The sequence below is a fragment of the Condylostylus longicornis genome, unplaced genomic scaffold (genome assembly GCF_029603195.1).
Source record: "Condylostylus longicornis isolate FDR11 unplaced genomic scaffold, ASM2960319v2 ptg000026l, whole genome shotgun sequence".
In the NCBI taxonomy this organism is placed as follows: Eukaryota; Metazoa; Arthropoda; class Insecta; order Diptera; family Dolichopodidae; genus Condylostylus; species Condylostylus longicornis.
The window spans coordinates 1,375,750-1,397,568 of NW_026577995.1; the positions used below are offsets into that span (position 1 = coordinate 1,375,750).

A 21,819-nucleotide genomic window follows, 5' to 3' on the forward strand; every position below is an offset into this window, starting at 1 on the left:
AACTATGGAATATACACGTTATGTTCATAATGTAAATAATAAAAATTAAAAAATAAAATTGCGATAAAATAATCAAAATATTTTAATATCAGGAGTCCGTCGGCAAAATTTTCTTTTTTTTTTTGTAATTAAATTTATAGAAATTACATAACTTTTTCTAAGCATTTAAGATATGCTCGTAAAACAAGTTTTAAAATTTTAACTTATTCTGAGTTTATTAGCCATAACTTACAATATTATTCACAGTATTTTTCAACAAAAATAAATAAAAAAAAAGTGGCTGAATTTTCCTAAGATATTCACGAGAAATTCCTACTATTCAAATAGCTTTTACTAGCATCAAGTAATTTGTAAGCAATCGTGAGTATAACCTCATTTTACCATCTATTATATTTTTAATACAATTAGCAATAATTATAATTAGCATTACAGAAACACCCTTAAATTGTTTTAAAGAAATCTGCTTAAAGCTTTTAGCAGCTTTAACAATTAACAACTTTTCTAACCAAACATAACAGCAAAAAATATTACAGCAAATTATAAAATTTTCAATTTAAATAAAATTTTGTAAATTTAAAAAACAGTTTAAATAAACATAGTATCGCAAATTCATTAAGAATATTATTTAATTTTTAATTGAATTTCATTATACATAATTATGACATTATTGTAATTAGCATGAAAATTATACACATATCTATATTACATATATACATAATATACACATTATATTTTTGATTATTAGAAAAATTAGGAAATTTTCCAATAATTACATATAGCAATATAATATAGTATGTAAATAAATTAAATACACAAATACAAATTCATATATAAAGCGATTTTATTTATTCATTATTGTAAATTAAATATTACATAATAGAGCTTGGTTATATTAAGTCAACCCGCAAATATTTGGGCTACTATTTGGTTTCAAATTGTTATGTAACAATCAAAATGTGTAAAAAAAAAGAGAAAGCCAAATAGCTACCCTATATATACATATATATAATAATCTAATTTCTTGCCGCATATTAAATGTTTATTTCAGCAACTTTTCAAATATCTAATAATATGTAAATTGAAATTATTTTCAAAATCAAAAAATAAATAATAAGAAAATCAGAGAATAATTTTAGTATAATTTATAAAATTTTTTGGTATATAGCCTAGCTAGCTAATGTATATGAAAAATTTTCTAAATTTATTTTAAAAATAATTAAAACCATTTTTTTTTTACTTACAACCAAATTTACACTAGCGGTTTAAAAAAATTTTTTGAAATTAAATTATCACTGTAATTTTTATATCATGACCTTCAAAGAATGTTGTTCACATTTAACACAGTTGCCGGACAATACAATATGAAAATATCCACCGAGAAAACGAAATCAATGACTATATCGAAGGAACCAATTAGGTGCAAATTAGTTGTCAACAACAAAACGATAGAACAAGTCAATCGTTTCAAATACCTCGGTGTCGATATTACTAATTCCCGGCAAATTGAAACAGAGGTTAGTTAGCAGACCGCTAAAGCGGCAGCCATCTCCGGGAACTTACGCGATGTCATTTGGAAAAATAAATACATGTTAATAGACAATAAAGTCCGAATTTACAAGACCTGCGTTCGACCAATAATGACATATGCAGTAGAAACCAGGGCCGATACCGCGAAGACAGAGCAAATACTCCGAAGAACAGAAATGAAAACTCTTAGGCAAATATGTGGATATACGTTGAGAGATAAAATACGAAACGAAGATATAAGATCTACTTGCGAAATACAAGATGTTGTTCGGTGGACTAGATGTAGAAGGAGGAACTGGAGAGATCATGTAAATAGGATGTCAGAAAACAGAATCGCAAAGATTGCAATGAATAACAGGCCGAGCACCAGAAGACCAGTAGGAAGACCACCTAAAAGATGGAACGAATGATGGACCTCTTCATCACAAGACCAAGAAAATTAAGGCTGCATTTATATGAAAAACAGGCTAGTAGCCTAAAACACGAAGAAGAAGAAGAAGAATTTTTATATCGCAATTAAATTTTTAATTTAAAATTAAAATTCAAAATTTTTTTTGCAAAGATATTTAGCAAAATTTTTAGCAAAATTAGTAAATGAGTAAGACGGAGGCCGGATATAAGATTATTAATAATTTACGATGTTGGGTTTACCCGCCATATACCGTATTTGATAGTGTAAATGAAAAAAATTTCCGAAGAAAAAACATCGTTTTAAGGAAAATACAATATTAATTGTGAGAATTGTACCAATCTCTTGATTTTTGTTTAATTTTAAATAAATATTGTCGGAAATTTCATAAATAAATATCTGAGCAATATTACAAATTAACAACACAACGTGTGGTTGTTTATTATTATTTTCTAATATAAAATAGCTAATGAAAATTCCTTCATATAACTGTAGGTCAGATAGATGATGTAATCAAAGGAACGAGTCAAGGCAGAAAAATTTTATTAAAAAATTAAAAAATTTCTTCTTTTCGAACTGGACGCGAACAAGTGGCACACCGTTTTCGCGGTCAAGACGGACAGTGGTATAAAAAAATTGTTGACAAATCATTCATCAACTGATTTATACTGTAATCTACATAATTACCAAGTATTTGATTACATGAGATACTAAATGCATTCTTCTATTTGAAACACACAATTCGAAGATCTTATAGATAGGTATTGTGCCTATTATATACCAATGATATTAATATTATTATTAGTTCTTATAAGAATACTTTATGCAAAATCCTCCATACAAATACAGAACAGATGAATAATAGTAATTAAAGGAACGTCATCTTTCTGTTTTGCTGTTGTATTATGAAATTTCCATTACAATTTAAGCAATATTTTTTTCTCAGAGAAGCTATAATTTTTGTGATTAGAAAATTAAAAAATTACATGTGGCAATGTGTTCTATTAATCCTAACTTTAAAATGTAATTCACATATTCATATTTAAATATCCCCAAATAAAATATTAATTTGAAACTAGACAAAACTTTAAAAATACTAAGCAATTTCCTTGAAGAAAAAAAAAACCTAATTTAAGCTAAAAGAAATTAATTTACTCTTTAATAACACTAATAATTTTTTTTGGTAACAAATTCATGAGCAGTTCTGTATATGTAAAAAATTAAGTAATTCCCGAAAATTTCTCCTTATATTCATTTTCGTTTTAATTACTTCATTTAATAAAATTATAAGTACAAAAAAACCACTTGAACTCTTCTATAGCCGTATATTAATTAGAAAATCTTTTAACACTCAATATTTCAGCTCAAGAAAAAAAAACACAAAAAAAAAGTAACATCTTTAATAATTTCAATGATCTTTTATAATTTTCAAAAATTTTCATTTCAAATCCAATGTCATAAATTTTCCTCCATTTCTTCATATTTTCCTAAGCAACTTGACAAAATTATTTAAAAAAAAAAAAATAATTCTTTTCCCTATAATAATGACAGCATGAAAATAAAAAAATATTAATTCTAAAATATTATAGATAGTAATTACTGAAATAAATTACTGAAACAAACACTTTTAATTAGATTTTAGAGAGTCCTTGAAATTATAAAAGGAACAAAACTGGAAAATAATAAAATTAGGCTACAAATGAATTCATTAATTTTGATTTTGTTCTTGTTTTTCCTCTTTTTTTTGTGTTTTTTCATTCAATATAATTATACAAAATGTATAAAAGACATTTTAATTAATAAAATTTTGGATTTTGGTCTGAATTTCTAACATTAAAAACAACAACATCAATATAGTAAGTAAATGCAGTAGAAATGAAAAAAAAAAACAATTTGAGAAAAAAAAAAAAATAAAAATAGTTTAATTTGATGTTCGGTTTTCATTACAAGCTGAAAACATTTTAATTATTCTCCTTTTTACTAAAATATTTCAGTATTTTATTTTATTTTTTTTAATTTATTTTTTTTTTCATTTAAATTTTACTATGCATTTTCTATAACAATTGCATAATTAGATCAACCACTAAGATATTTATTTCTTAGTTTCTCTATATGTATATTTATATATATGTATATGTATATTTTTATTATGGTATCAAAGTTACAGTAAAACCACATTACGATAATGCCCCACAAATATGTTCGAATACAATCAATCAAATGATGGTTCGATATGTTTACCACGTAATTTTATCCCATATATACAATATGCTTCTGTTATTCTCTTTCAAAATGAAGGTGTAAATTAGAAGCTAATAAATGCAAAAAATAAAAAAAGAAAGCTATGTGAAACCAAAAATGTAATTTCAGTTTATAATAAAATAGTAACAAGAAAAATAATTAATTTTAATTTGAAAATTTGCTTTAATATTTAGAAAAACTTTAAAGTATAAAATTTGAATTAAATTTTTTTTTAAAAGTGTATTTGACGAACACAAAAATTGTAGTGCTGATTTGCTAAAAAACTGATAGGAATTTTTAAAAATTATTGAATTAATTAAAAACTATTGAACTGAAGCTATTCCCGAAATTTTTAAGTTTATAAGTTATTGTTCACAAAGGTAATCATCGGAAAAAAAATTATGTAATTCTGAGAATTGGAACTTGTTGTATTTAAAGCGTTTAATACGAAATTTATTCTCTTATGCACTATATCACAATCTTTGGCAAATTAAATTATTTTCCAAAATTTGAAAAAAACTTAAAAATCAATTAGAAGCGAGATGGAAAAGATGATTACCAGTACTATAGTGTCTGCACAATACTGCTCTGGATCAGGAGAACATACGCTGTATAATTGAGTTAATTTGGTAACTCTACCCGCAGATAAGTTTTATTCTACTATATTATTTTAATTTCTGCACATGATGAAATGCATTTTAATACTATGTTTTATTTGCATTTATTTTCAGCAAATTCTAGATATAGTTGGAATGAACATATCATACATGACAGAACACCCAGAATATCATTTCTAATAACCCAAATTAGTTTAGTTCCAGTTACGATTCATATACTATAATTATATTACTTGTAATTTATATCGATAATTACTGAATTCTCTACTCACTTCCCATATATACCCTTATCTTTATGCACCAATAATTTTCACTTTAAGTTGCATTTCACGGCAGGCTTTAATATATTTACTTAAATTTTTATTTAGTATAAATGAGTCATGAACTTTTTTTTTATTACTTAAAAACTTTAAATATACTGACATAAAAAATAAATTCTATCATATATTATAATAAAACTTATTAAATAAGTATACGACAATATTACGACAAAAAGTAATGAAATTTTAATTTCTTTTAATCTTATACAATAATGGAACTATAATGAAACTAAATAATATGCAGTATTTTATATATACAGAAATTTCTTTAACATTTGATTCTAACAGCTGATATACATATACTTACATATATACATATACTTGTGTATGAAATGAAAATATAATCAAAATAATATTTTTTTCACTATTTTTATTGTGTAGTACAACAAAATTATATTGTTGATCGTTAATGAGAGTAAATAACATTTTTATACTAAATACATTTATAATAAGTAATATAGGAGGGGGAGAAGGGGGGAGGGGCGGTAAAATTTTCAAAAATAAATTTATTTCATTTTAAATTTTTGTAAGTACTTGAATACAAACACATTTATGTATATATGTATATGTATATATAGAGTTGCTTACTATTATGGCATTTTGTTTAGTAAAGCTTCTAAAAATATTAAACTTTTTCGTTTAAGTACATTTTGTTTATTTCCTTGTTCATTTTTTGGTACATTTTTAAAAAGTTTTCAAAAAAAAAAAATTACTTATTTGTTGCACTTTTGTCTGTCCGTCTATTTTGTATAATTCTTAGTAAAAATTTTATTACTTTTAAAAATCAAATTTTTACATATAGCACTCCTCTTTAAATTATAATTTTTTATTTATTAATTTTTTATGTATTAATTGCAATTTTTTAAAGTAAAAGGCAAATTTTGAATTATGGAAATGCAACAATGTCAGTAAAATGTCAACAATAATGTCAGTAATAATATCAAACTTTTGAATTAGAAAAGTTAAATTAAACATTATGTCAGACCAGTGCTTCACCAAATTACGGAATAAATTATCTTCAGTATACAAACTCTTTTGAAGAAATATTTTTACTTCCGAATTTATTGCATTCTACAGTTTGGCAAATGTTAATTTTCTTTAATTTTGTAACATTAACAGTTGTCTTATCCAAAAAGTCATTAACATTACACCATCTTCACCCTCTATTTGAATAGCAATACAATTCAATCTTCAAGAAGCCTTAGTATAAATATTTTAAAATTTATGATTCCTTAAAATTTCTCCTAAATTTATGCAAATTTTTTTGATAATAACAATTTTTAAACAAGTATTTTTTGGTTTAGTCCCAAAATCAAATGTAAATTCTTGAATTAAACTATTAAAGAGAAATGTACTATTTTGCAATGCATGATTTTGTAGTCGGCATATTTTCGTTTCTTTTTCAAATATAGCACATAAAATGTAAATTTTATATAATTTTTTTTTGTTTTTTTTTGCTTTAATGTAATACAAAACTTTATATTTCATTTTATATAATAATGTGAGAAACATAAAAAAACAAAACAAAAAAAAAAATTCTTAATTAAAAAAGTGGAAATTATGCAGTAACATTTATATTTTAATAAATTTTATATAGGTAGTAATTTTTTTTTTTTTTTAGGATATAGAGACATTCGCACGTACGCGTATTTTAAGTCATGTACAACATAATAAAATATTTATATTAATGTTATATAAGTTAGGGTAGATCGTAAATGAAAAACTGCAGGTTTATGTTATGGAGAAAAAAAAAGAAACTTTCTTCCAGACCGCTTTGATGCAATATAATAATTATATCTATATGTCGGTACCTATATGAATATTTACATATATATAGTTGGCTATAATAAATGGTATGGTATAGCAATCTATACTTACTCCCCGTTAAAATAGTTAAAGATATTGTTATATAAAAAAAAATTTTTATTTTATTTTTCTTTCTATTTTTTTTTTTTAACGTTTTGTTATACATAAGTCATTGCAGAACATCAAAAAAAAAAAAATTTTTTTTTTTACCTTTGAAAGTTAAAAACAGTGTTTCTTTTTACATATGACGTTCTATATGCACATATACGTTATGTTTACAAACACATTATATATGCGCGTACACGTACTCGTTACGGGTATATGTGATGCAAAAAAAAATATAGAAGAATTTATTTTCTAACTCCAATTAAATATTCATTTTTTGTTTATTTCTTTGTTTGTTTGTTGTTTTTCTTCTAAACATATATATATATATATATTTTTCTTCTGATTTTTGATTTTATATATTTTTTAATACATGCATGTAAGTATGATGTGTGTCTCTATATTCTAAATTTCTTCGCATTTCAAAATCCTTGTTTTTTTATGTAGTTACCTATACAATGACAAAAAAGATTCTCTATACTCTTTTACAAACTCGACAATTTTTAATTTGTTTTCATTTATTTCAAACACCTGAATTTAATTGTATGCACTTCAAATTATATTCAAGTGATGCCGTTCTTTTAACAAAGCTTATGTCTTCCACTTTTTTTTTTGTTTTTTGTTAAATTTTTCTTTATTTTTGCTCCTATGCGATAAATTTTTACTTTACCTTTATCTTTTTATACCCCATACTCAACTTATGGGGCACATACATACATTTATGTACATATATATAAAAATAATATTGAACGCGTGTGAAAAGTGGTGTAAAGTAAAAACGTACAAAAAAAATTTTTTTTTTTTACTTCTCTTCTAAATTCTCTTTACTTAACTGTCTCTGTTTTCTTTATTTTTTTTTTGTCTTATTTTGTTTTCTTACAAAATATTTAATATAGAAATTTTTTATTTACTTATACCCATATTTGTTTTTGTGTTTTTCTTTTCTTTCTTTTTTTAATAATAAATGAATTTACCTAAAAAAAAAAATCGTACTCAACTTTTTCACCACTCAAAACTCTTTCCGCACCATCTATAAATTTTCTCACAAATTCTTGCAAAAGAAAATTGAGAAAATTTTGAATAAAATTCAAAAAATAATAAAAGAAATGAGGATAGACAAGAGAAGTTAAAAAAATATAAATAAAATTAAAAAAAAAAAATATTTTTATTGGCGCCAAAACAATTGCATTTCTGTTTATGTCATATTGTAATATTATGACGGCGTTGCAATTTATTTCATTATATTATATACATATATGAAAATTTTGTGACATAAATCCATTTATGTATGAGTTTATATATTACTGTCTTATTCTCTTATAAAATTGAATTGCTCATATACTACATATACGACATCTATAAACGTGTATGTTAACTTAAATTTACTTATATACTATATAAAATAATAATAATATTTTAGTGTGTACAAATATTTATTGGAAAAATTGTGACTTCTTTGCCTTTTGCGATTTCTCCAATTTAATAATATAATTTGGTTTTATTAATATATTTATTATTTGTTTTCATATGTTATATAATGTGTATATAATGTATTTTTGGGGAAATAATGGTAATAAATAACAGAACGGTATCTAACAATAATAATGACTAGTATAGTAACAGTAATAATGACTGATATTTTTGCATAAATTATTGATTTCTTATAAAATTTTTACAATTATTGTATTGGTAAATTTTTCAATGGGCAATAATAAATTTGACGCATTTGTAAATTAAAAATTAGGTTAAATAGTGTCCATATAAATTTTATTAAAAATAATAGTACCTATACGATAAATAATTTATAATTGAGTACTATTAGTAAATTCTTCACTACGCCAAAATTTGAAATTTAGAGAATTAATTTGTAAAACGCCTTTTAATTTAAAATCCTATGGATTTTGTCAATTAGAGTATATTTTTGCAACAATTTTTTAGGTTTTCTCAATTTCCATTAATTATTTCATATATGATGTAATTACGTTATTTAGCTTGCTTATGATCCTAAAAGAGGTAATGAAGTATATGTATTGCGTACAACTATGCTAATAAGAGCGGCGATTAATGCGATCTAAACATTATTCATAATCAATTTCAAAAATAATTATCATTTCATATCATAAAATTATTGTAAATTCAATTATAAATGTTATTAATTCTCTTCTAGATCTTTTTCATCTCACATATCAAGTGATCAAACTTTAAAATTTCAATATAAAGACATCGATATTTTCCGGATTTATATATACCAACTTTTAATTTCTACTATATTGAAATCTCTTCACTGAGAAAAATTTTATTATTTCAATTAAAACTTCAATTTATTCACAAACCTAAAACTATGCAATTTAAATCACAATTAATAACGACGCAATGAAAAAAAAAACTTTGATAACATTCTCTAATTCCCTATTTAAAACATGATTTATACTCAAAACTCTTCTATTACATTTATATAAATTATTATTGCTATTATTTTATTCAAATTTAATTAGAAATATTTTTTAACCCATATACTTGCAACTAGAGCCCATAAAAATGTATTCATTTTTAAATCCTTTAAATAATGCTCTTTAAATTTCTATTCACAGACAGAATTATTGACTTTGAATACCAAATTTAATGATGGAGCCGAAAAGAAATGAATTAGAAATCATAAATTAATTTCATGATTAGAAATAATTATTAATAAATTTTTTAATTTGATTATGACTAAAATATTGATGTTATCTGAATAAATTTTTAATTCAATATATTTATAATATAGAAAAAAACAGGTAACACTTACCTTTTGTTTCTCGTTTTTCAAAAATGGATGAAAATGAAAACGAAAGAGAAAAATAAATCTTCAGTCGGACTGTTGGCTATGTTTTTGTTTTAATAGTTTCCTTATTTTTTCACTCTTTCTTCCTCTCTCTCTCTCTTTCTCTTGCCTTCTTTTCTGTCTGTTTCGCTCTTGTTCTATCTCTCTGTCTTTGTCTTTGCAATTATGTTTCAGTTTAAGTGACTTTAATTTAGTTTAATTGTAATCAAAAGAATTTTTTTCTAATAAACAGAATCACATTTTTTGTTTTTCTTTTCTAATTTTATAATTATAAATGTTTAATAAAGCACCAATGCAAATTGTATAAAAATATTTTTTCCAAGAAAAATAATAAAAATTGTAAAAATTTAAAATATAGAAATAAAATTTTTTTTATTATTGTTTTCCTTTTTATTTTACAAAAGGAATTTTCTGTTTCTTTTCTTTTTTCTCCTTGTATACTAAAAAATTTTCTTTATTTTTCCTTTTGATCGTGTAAAACACTTAAAGGTCATTCATAATATTTAATTATTGTTTTTTTTTTTTATAATTTTATATAATTTAATTTTATATAATTAATGTATGTATATATATATATGTATATTTGTATTTTAATGTAATTATTATTAAATTTATGTAAAATATTTTATGTATTTTTATTTATTTATTTTTTCAATTATTTAATATAGAATGAATTTTATTTAGACACCTTATTAGAGATAATAAAGTTAGTATAGCATACAATGATGAATACTGAAAATAAATAAGAAAAATAAAAAAATTATTTTTAATAAATAAAAATATTATTTAAATATATTAATAATAGTTTTATATTTAAATATTTTATTTAAAATAATAATGTTATATAGAACAATATTATTGGCATAACAAGAGAAATTGTAATCAATGAAGGATAAATGATGATGTCGCGTGTTCATATTGTAATTTATATTCATTTTATACTCATTTTATATACTTAATAATTATTAAGAACATTAAAACTCTACATTCATTATAATTTTCTGAAATTACACATCTTTCATTATATTTGTAATATTATTTTATGATATTATTAAAATTCAAAGGATATTCAATTAACATATGTAAATGTATTGAAGGAGACAAAACAAAAAACGAAAGAAGAAATCACCAAAGAAAATATAAAAAGTGTAAAATTAATCACATAAGTAATAATAAAAAAAATATTATGTACTTATACTATAATAATAATATTATATTTTATGTAATGGGGTGATTTTCGGTTTTCAAATTTCAAGAAAAATACAGAATAATTTTTATTTCAATCGATAAATAAATTTTTTCCATTTACTTTTCACAGAAAAATAATTGAATGAAAATTATAGTTCAATCGAAGGATTCAATTTTGAGACAACTATTCTAAAATTTCATTCGAAATACCGCTACGACTATGTTTTAGGTATAGGTCAATCGAAGAACTCAATTTTGAGAAACCTATTCCAAAATTTAATTCGAAATATCATATTAATCAAATACACAATATTGTTTTCCGAATGGTCGATATAAATAAAAGTTTTCACGTAACAAAGGAAATAATCAAATGATCTCGATGGTCAATATTGATTAAATCTAAAAACTTTAAAAATTTCGTAATTGCTCATCTACATTATTCTTATTTAATATTATTTTCTAATTATTTCAATAACTAAAAACTCATTTTCGGTCGCCATGATCCAATGACCAAATATAATTGAATTGTAATTGAATTGACTCGCTTTTGTGACAATAATATTGTAATAAATTATCAATCTATCAAAAAAATCACCCTATTTATAATTTGTAAGCGAAAAAAAATATACACGTGAAAATAAATAAATATCGTAAAATACTTATAAAAAAAGAAAATACAAACATAATAAATAAATAAAATATTTTTTATTGAAGAATGAAATAATAAGATTAATATGCAATTTTATACATGCACATATGATTCCATATATATACATATATATATTTACTTATATATTATTATATAATATGTAAAATAATTCCTTACATGTCTTATATTTTTTAATAAATACAAAAATTTTTTTTTGTGTTGTATTATATTTAAATATTCATGCGTGAGAACAGAAATCAGTCAGAATTTTTAATTAAAAATTTCCTAGAAATTTTGCAATATACACTGAAAAAAAAAAATTTTTAATTTAATACCATTACAATTTTTATAATATTTTAAATGCTTCTTCACATTTTTTTCTTGAAATTTATAAAAAGTATATAATATTATAGAAAAAAAATATATATTATATAATATATGAGAAAAAATATCATGTGTCTATTTAAGAAGAAAAGTGTAAATAAGAGTACTTTAACGAAAAAAGTAAAAAAAAATTATAAAATGTTAAGAAATATTTTTTTTTTTAATATTTTAGTTTAGCAAAATAAAAATAAACTTATAAGATGCAATTTTATATTTATAGAAAATGTTATATAGAATACTTGTAATATTCTTAAAGGAAAATATGTAAAATTTTGCAAAAAAAAAAATGAGGAAAATTCAAAGTAAAAAAAAAAATATTATAAAGGATTCTTCTTTAAATATTATAAGACGTCGTCATTTTGCTTTATTTATTTACATAATCTCCTGTTGTCGGAACTCTATTTTACTTTTTAAAATGAATAAAAGTATATAGAAAATATTATTATACAATTTAAATGCAAAATTATATTATGTAATTAATATCAGTTTCAATATAATAGAGAGTATAAATTTTTCAATATTAAGAACATTTAAAAATTTTTCTATTATCCCTCTAATCATCGAACTTCTTGTAAAACATCAAATAGATCGATTTTATATATAATATTTAATAGAAAATATAATATTAAATTGCTATTTTTTAATCGATTTGAAATAATTATTGCTTTTTCTTTATAAAATAGAAATTAGTTAAGAGTTTTATTAATATTTTTTATATATAAAAGAAAATTAAAATATGAAATTTATGCAATTATTTTATTAATATAGAAAACCTTTCAATTGATATATTATAGATTGGTGTTCTTAAAGTAGATATTTAGAATAAAATTAGTGATTATTAGTTTATTAATTTTCATTTTATTTTTTTTTATTAAAAAATATATAATTTAAAATCACTTCATTTAATTTATAACAACCATTATAATTATAAGAGCATTATGTGTTATAAATTTTAGAAATATCATTAATTAAAATATATATTATACTATTTTATTAAATTAATAACCTTTAATATAATTTCAAGAACCTAAGCCTTTATACCGTAATATTTATATAAGATTATTTCATATTATGAATGTAATATGAAGAAGTTCTTATGAATTAGCGCTTAAATTTATATATGTAGAGGGTTCTATAATATTAAAATATATTGAATATTAAAAAATTTAGATTATTTTCGTAAAGAAATGAATGATTTTTACAAAAAAGAAGAAAATTTTTTTGAAAATAAATTGATTTTTGAAGGAGTTATTTTAATTTAATGCGTAAATAAATTGAATACAAAATTAGATTTTTGCATGATTTAGTAAATAATTTATTTATTTAATTTATTTATTATTAAATCAAAAATTAGTATAATAAATTTATAATTAATAATATTTATGAAATTATTTTATTTTGCATATTTTTGTTAAATAAGAATAAATTTAAATATTACGAAAAATAAGCTTATATTTTATGAATTTATGAATAATTCTGTTTGCAAAAAATTAATTACCTATAATAATTGTAACGTGTAGCATGTAATATTTTTTATGTGAAACTACAATTGAATTTTTAAATAATTTAGAAATACTTTTTTGAATAAATGCAAGGTTTTGTAAAAAGTAGTGTAGCAACATGTTTTATTCAAAATTTTTGAAATTTTTGAAATTAAAATTGGAAAGAGACAAAAATTTAAAAAAATTAATTTTTTTATTTATTTATTTATTTATTTATAATAAATTTTTAATTACAGATTTTATGAAACGAATTTACAATATTTGAACTCTAACAAGACCCAATTCATCTACATTAATAAAATATTGAAATAAATAATTGATCATGAAAATTTATTTTTTTGTCAAGTAATTCTTAAAAAAATTTAAATTTTTTATTTATTATTGGAAAAACCTATAATTCCGAACCTGTATGCCTATAATTCCGAATTATATTTATCTACAATATCATTTTTAATTTGATTTAGAAGTATGGCTGTTTCTTTTTTTAAATTAATCTGATTTTCAAAATCATAGAACGAAAAAAAAATTGATTTAATATTTTGAGATGAGTTTTTGCCACTTTGATTTATAAACCTTAGAAGTTTCCGAAATAAATAAAATTTTTTGAATTAAATGGGTTCAGTATCAAGAATTAAATTAATAGTAATGCCTGAATGTTATAAAAAGTTGATTTAGACTGTTTTGACTTATTGTAAATTTATAATTCAATAATTTTATTATATAATCAAAAAGTATTGAATTAGTGCTACATAATTTTAGTAGTCAATAACAAACTGCCTATAAAATCAATATTATTCTAGAAATTTTACTTATCAATATTCTCAATCTTATCACAACTTCGAATTCTGTAAGTATATTTTTTATTTTTTATTTACACTATGTATCCTGCCAAAATTTCCCAATTTAATATAGCCTTTATGATTAATGTGGCTTATGGTTTCTTTTTTCTAAAAAATAAAGCTAAATTTCAAGATTTTTTTATCAAATGTCATGAATTTTTATAAACCAAATAGTTTGGTATTTTTTCTTTAAAAAAAATTTTTTAAATTTACGTGACTTCCAATTCCAAAATAATAAAAAGAAATATTAAACGCTATATAACTTTATTTTTTAAAATTAATTTTATTAAATTTACTTGAAGCATTAATCGTTCTTTTTTTTTTTTGTTTCGGACTAAACCCATTTTCTGCTTAAAAATCGCAGTTTTTTATTACTTAACCGAATTATTTTATTACCAATTATAAATTTATTTGTTTCCCAATATTTTTATACCATTAAAATGAAAAAGAAAAAGCAATTGCATACTTTAAACATTTTAATTTTAAGAAAAACAAAAATATTACTCAACAATTTTTCACAAAAAAAAAAAAAATAAAAAAATTCAATTTAAGAAAATTTTATTGATTTTACTTGAATGCACTTTAATAATGCGCGAAATTTATTAAATAAAAACAAAATCAATAACAATATAAAAATTATGAAGAATTTTATTTTTTACAAAACTTTCTTCTTTTTTTTCAAAGACTTTTACAAAGTTTTAAAACAAAAAAAAAGAAAACTTGTTTTGTTTACTCAAGGGAATACAAAAAATCAAAAATGTTCTGTTATATTAAAACTTTATTTCAATAATTAAATTCTGATTAATTTTAACAGGGCAAAAATTATTGCCAAAAAAAAAAAATAAAAAATATTATTTTATAATTGAAATTATCATAATTATCTAAAATTGAAAATAATTTTCCGCGAATTCTCGTCTATTCCCTCAAATCCCCGCATATTCACGCAGAATTCTCGCGTATATCGCCATTCTTCCTTCATTCTTTCACTCTTTCATGATTTTCTTTGCCTAGCCGCTTAAATTTTTTTTATCGTAGACAACAAAAATAATGTTGTGCGTTAAATATTCACCTTATTGTTTCTTTATTTTATTTATAAATGAGAATAATATATTTATAAAAATATTCTAAGTGTGTAAGTATGTTGGTACTACAAAATGTTAAGCCTATATGCGTATATTTGCATGTAAGTAAGAAGAATAAGAAGAAGAAAAAGAGAAAAAAAACAAATAATAAAAGGAAATTTCTTTTATTTTATTTTTTATTTTTTCTCTTTATTTTTAACAAACTACTTAAGGTCCTGGAAAGAAAATAGAAAATTACAAAAAGACCGAAAAATCATCAACATCTTTAGAAGCTTTACAATCTTTCTTTTTTTTTTCTTTTTCTTCTGTTTTTATTTTTTTCCTCTTATTTTTTTGTCGTTTTATCTTGGCATTTTGTGCGTTTTGTCTCAATTATTTTTTCTATTATTTTCTTCTCTTTTATTATTGTTTTTTTATTCTTACTTTGTTAAATTTCATTGTTTTTGAAATTTCTGTGCCTTTTTTCATTATTATTATTATTTATAATAAATAAGAAATTTATAGAGAAAAAAAAATGTATTGGGAAAACAGAGGAAAAACAACGAAAATAATTTTATATGCGTGCGTGTGTATGTATTCAATGCAAATATTATATAAGATAAAAAAAAATTGCAATATAAAAATAGAAATTTCTGGTTTTTTCTCTCATTCTTTCTATTTATTTTTTTTTTAAATACAAAATTAATGTTGGGATATAAGAAAAAAAAAAACATGACTTTTTATTTTTTTCCATTTTGTATACATATAATTATTATTACAAATGCAGAAAAATAATAAAAAAAAAAAAATGCGAAAAAAAATTGCATATGTGAAAATCAAAGAAAAATAACGCACATCAAACGTATTATAGTTATAACAGTTATATTTTCTGTTTTTTCTTTTTTTTTTTTTTTTGTTAAAAACACACAATTATTATTTTCATGCACATAACATTTATGGGGTACAATATAATGTAAGTATGTGCATATTTTATAATATGTACGCGTATATATGCATGTATGTATATTGTATATAAAAATCAAACAAGACACATACTTTTACAGCGTGCAATATTACTTTCAAGGATATTTCTTCATTCTTGTCCTCTTCAAAAAAAAATTTTTTCTTTTATTTCTTATTATTTTTTTTTTTTTTGTTTTTATTACACATTTTTCTATGCTCTTTATTTTGTGTTTTTTGTTAAAATTGTTTTTTTTTTTGCATTTTTTTTTTCTTTGATGAATCTTTACTTTGAGATATGCGACAACTACAATATTATAATAATATAAATATATAGAGAAAATGTAAAAGGTTCATCAAAAAAAAATTCATATAAGTAAAGATATGTTCAAATATAATATATACATATAGATAAATGTGTGTATGTATATGTAGCCTAAATATTATAAAATTATATTTATACCAAGTATGTACAGAAAACAATATATGTTACGTATATAACATTATGTTTTGTATTCGAATAAAATTATTGTATAATAAAATATATAATATATTATATTGAGTACATGTATTTTACATACAAATATTATTATATGTATAAATAAATATTTTAAATATTAGAACAAAAAATATATGTACAATATGAATTAGGCGTCAGACTTATATTTAATGCAAGTATATTTATACATATGCCTATATGCATACGATTCATAATTAATGTTAGTATATAACTAAATATTAGGATATATATAAATATTTGTAATAACAATAATATGGACATATTACAATATATTTATATATGTATGCATATATTATGTAAGGATATGCACGAGTAAGTAACGAGGCAGACTTATAAAAGTTTTTTCTATTTTTGTATGCATTTTTGTTTTTTCTTTTATAATATTTTTTATTGTATTTTATTAATACTAAAAAGAGAGGATATAAATATGCATGCATATTATTATTATTATTATTGTAGGGACATGTGAGTCTTGCATTATTATTTTTATTTTTTGTATATTTTGTTTTTTCTGTTTCATGTTTTTTTTTTTGTTGTGTATAAATAATGTTAAAACAATGTTAAAACATTTTAGAATGAATTTTAGTTTTTGTAATACAAAATAATAGCAATAATATTACTAATAATAATAATAATAATAATGAAAATAAAAATATACAAGTTTAGTTAATAAGCAAAATATTCATTATTATTATTATTATTATTATTATTATTATAATTATTATTACTGTTATAATTATTAATATATAAATATAAGCCAAATATTTGGCGTTGTTAACATGAGGAAACGCAAAAAAAAAATATTTCTAAAAAAAATAACTTGTTTATTAAGCATAAAATTATTATGAAAATGCACTCGTGTATATTATATTTAAAAAGAAAATATTTTTAAAATATTTACGATATTAACACATGCATGTAAATATTTTGTGTATCAAAATCAAAATCAAAATTTTTTTTTAATAATTTTGAAAATATTAAAAAAAAAATTTAACTGGCCTAAATTTTTATAATTATTTTTTTTAGCTATTTGCTTATTTATTAAAATTCCGAATGTTAAAATTGTAAAAAGATTCGAACCTTAATGTAAGAATATTGTAAATTAAATTGTTGTTGTAAAAAATTACAAATAATTTTAAAATATTTTTTAATATTAATTTTGGCCTAATATTAATTGAAACTTAAACATATTTTTCGGACTATAATTAAAATTATAATTAAAATTAACAAAAATTTATTTAAATTACTTAAATTGTTAAAAAAATTATTTAATAGAATTATTCTAAAATCATATATAAAATAATTTTTAAATAATATTTTATTTAATAATAAAATAAATTTTTTCAAATTTTTAATTAAAATAAAAATTAATTCACAAAAATATTTTATGTTTATAACATTTAATTATTTTAAAATTAAATATTTATAATAAAAAAATTTTAAATAAAATAAAATTTAATATTTACCTTTAATAAATATATACTTATTATGTATATGTAAATGTGTAATAATAATTTTATATATATATATATATATATATATATATATATATATATATAGTTTAAAGTTTGAATTTTTAAATTTAATTTTTTATTTTGTTTTTTTTTATTTTGATTTTTGAAGTTTACAATTAATTATTACTATTGTGAATTATTATGAACGCAAGAAAAATTAAAAAAAAAAACTAACATTGATTTTTTAAGTTCTTAAAGTCTAATTAAAAAATTTTTATCTAAAAATATTAAAATTTTTATTTGTTTAATTTTTTTTCTATAAATTTTAAATATTTTAATTTATTTAACAAAATTATTTATTAGTATATTTTTTTTTTAATTAAATTTAATTTTTTTTTTTTGAAATTGTTCAAATTCAAGTTCTCGAAAATTTTTAATATTATTATTCAGTTCACAATATACGAGTATATAGAAGAAAATCAAGGAAAGAAATAAAATTTTTTAAATGAAAAATATATGAGAAAATTTGAATTTAATGTTTTTTTTTTGTTTTTTGTTTAAAAATCACAACACTTTAATTTCTTTTTCTTATCTTCGTTTCAATCCTGTTTTCCTAAAAAAAAAAAACAATTTTGAAAGTTATTTTTTATTTTATTTTGTTGCCTTACATGTTCTTATACAATTTCAAATTTACTTCGTTAAAGGATAAAATATATTGTTAAAGGATTTTTATTTTTCCCTTTATTTGTTGAACTTCTCTTTTTTTAACAAAAATTTTCTAATTCTTATCACTTTTTAAAAAAGAGCAATAATAAAAATAAAATTTAAATATACTATAAAAATATAATTGCATATTTAATATATGTATGTATATGTATGCAATCATATGTAATATTACAATCTTACATACATATATTTTATATGCATAAATATACTCATATAATGCAAATAAATTTTTTTATATTATTATTTAAGAAAAAAATATATATAAAAAAAAAAATAAAAATAACATATTATAAATGAATCAATGGCACAACAACAGAAACCAAACAGTAAAAAAAAAACAAAATTCTTCATATAAATTATTTGTATGTGTGTTAAATGCATGCATTTATTTGTAAATGTAAAAAAAAAAAACGTTATATACGTTCTTTATATCGTATATGTTCTCGTTATAAATGTTGTAATAATTTTATCTCTGATATTTTATATGAAAAACAAAAAAAAAAAAAAAACAAAAAAAAAATGTAAGCTGTAAACTGTAATATTACTTCGTGTGGACTTGTTGTTGTTGTTGTAATTGTAAATCGGCCTGTTTTTTTTTACATTTACTTGCCATTGCCAGTAATGTAAAAGACAGAAATTATACATTTTTTTTTTTTTGCTGTTGCTATTTTTATTTTTTGTTTTTACATCGTATTGATTTTACCAGTTTTAATATTGCATTTTGTTACTTAAAATAAAAATAAAATAAAATTTTAAATTTAAATTTTTAAAAAAATATTAATTTAATAAAAATAATTTAATGAAAATTATTAAAATAAATAACAAAAATTATAAAATTGAAGTTAATTAATAAGAAAAAAATTTTTTTTTTTTATAAATTACTGAAATTTACTTTAACCTAATGTCAATTAAAAAAAATTTTTTTTTTTTGTATAAGCTGTCACATTTACATTTTGATTCTGTTACTCTGTGCTCCTTTTGATTTGTTTATTTGTCTTGCCTATACAATTTGAAATTTTTTTTAAGCACAAGAAAAATTTCAATATTAAATTTTTATTTTTCAATTGTTTGTTTTGATATTTTTTTTTTTAAATAATATGAAGAATTTATTATTATTTTTGTTTTTTCTTATTTTTACTTATTTTACTTTTTCACTTTAACATTAAACTTAAAAAACAAACAGAAAAAAAAAATTCATTTATAGTTTCTTTCTATATAAATTTCTATTTTTTGTTGCTTGTAACAAAATTTGTTGTTGTTGTTGTGTTTTTTACTTATATTTTCTTTACTGCATTAATATTGCATCCTTACTGAAGGAGCATTCGCGTTCAACTGAATATAAAATACACCGAAAAATACAAAATAGAATTGTTAGCTTATATGTGCATTTCATATATAAAAAAAAAGAAGCAGAAGAAAACAAAAAAAAAAATATCAGAATATAATAATAAAATTCTTGTTATAATATGGAAAATTGAACAAAACAAAATCATAAAAAATCATATAAAAATAACAAGAAATTTCCATTTTCTACCCGCTGCCTCTGCTATTCCAGCTACTGAATGCTTTCTTTTTTTTTGCTGTTTTCGCCTGTTAAAAGTATATTATGTAGTATAACGCTTATAAAGTACATTTAATAACTTTATACACCCACCTATATAATATACATTACATATGTACATTTAAATATATTCCAACTTTACCAATTTCAAATATAAATTTTTTTTTTGTTTTACATTATATATAAAAATAATATATACAATATAGGTACAAATGCATATGTACATTAAATACATTCATACATAATACTGTATTTTGCATGTTTACACACATATATACATATATATATAAATATTTTATAAAAAAAGATAACATAAACCAAACTAGAATATGTTATCCTTTTTTATAAATAATATTCATCTAACTTCTACATCCAAATATATTACAGTATTAAATTTTAAAATAAAACAAAAACAGAAAGAGAAAAATAAAATATTGCAAAATGCAAAATAACAACTAAAAGTAAGAACATTATATTATGTGTATGTATATGTATATAACAGAAAAAGACAAAACAAAAAATTTTATATTAAAGTCAGACTGCAAATGACGAGTAAAGGCTATATAACAAATATAGGAGCTAACAGGAGGACTACATCAATATTTTTAGTTCCCTTTTCATAATAATTTCCATGTTATTTTGCATAAATTTATATATATGTATGCCTGTATGTACACATATATCCTTGCATAACGAAAAATTCTAAGTTCATTTTCTTTGGATTTTATATTCTTCTGATTTTACTTTTTCTCAGCAGCAAAAATATTTTTCTTATTTTGTTTTAAATTTTTTTGCTTCTTCTTTTGATTGTTGTTAAACCCTTTATATAATCTGTTTATATACTCTGTTAAATGAAATATTGCAATTCTCAACTTATTTACCATAGTACAGAATATTCCTTACCTTTTCAATTACATATACATATAAAAAGAGAAATGTACTGGCTTTACATAACATTGCAAAAATTATACATACATGTAATGTACAAAATAATATAGGAAAAAAAATTGAAATTTATTTTAACTTTAACTGCCTTTTCTATAATTTCTTCCTGGTATATAAATGCAAAATATCTACATGAAAACATTTTTTTTTTTGTTTGCTCCTTTTTCTTCTTTTCTATTTA

General features: G+C 20.5%; 1 long non-coding RNA gene across 1 annotated transcript in view; it reads right to left on the reverse strand.

Annotated features, from left to right (window-relative positions):
• The window catches only part of LOC129607082 (uncharacterized), a 112,273-nt gene that overhangs the window by 86,614 nt on the left and 3,840 nt on the right, over positions 1-21,819 (reverse strand). Inside the window, exon 2 of the long non-coding RNA XR_008696794.1 lies at positions 9,814-10,581. This is a non-coding gene — a long non-coding RNA (uncharacterized LOC129607082). The remainder of the gene's footprint in view (positions 1-9,813; positions 10,582-21,819) is intronic.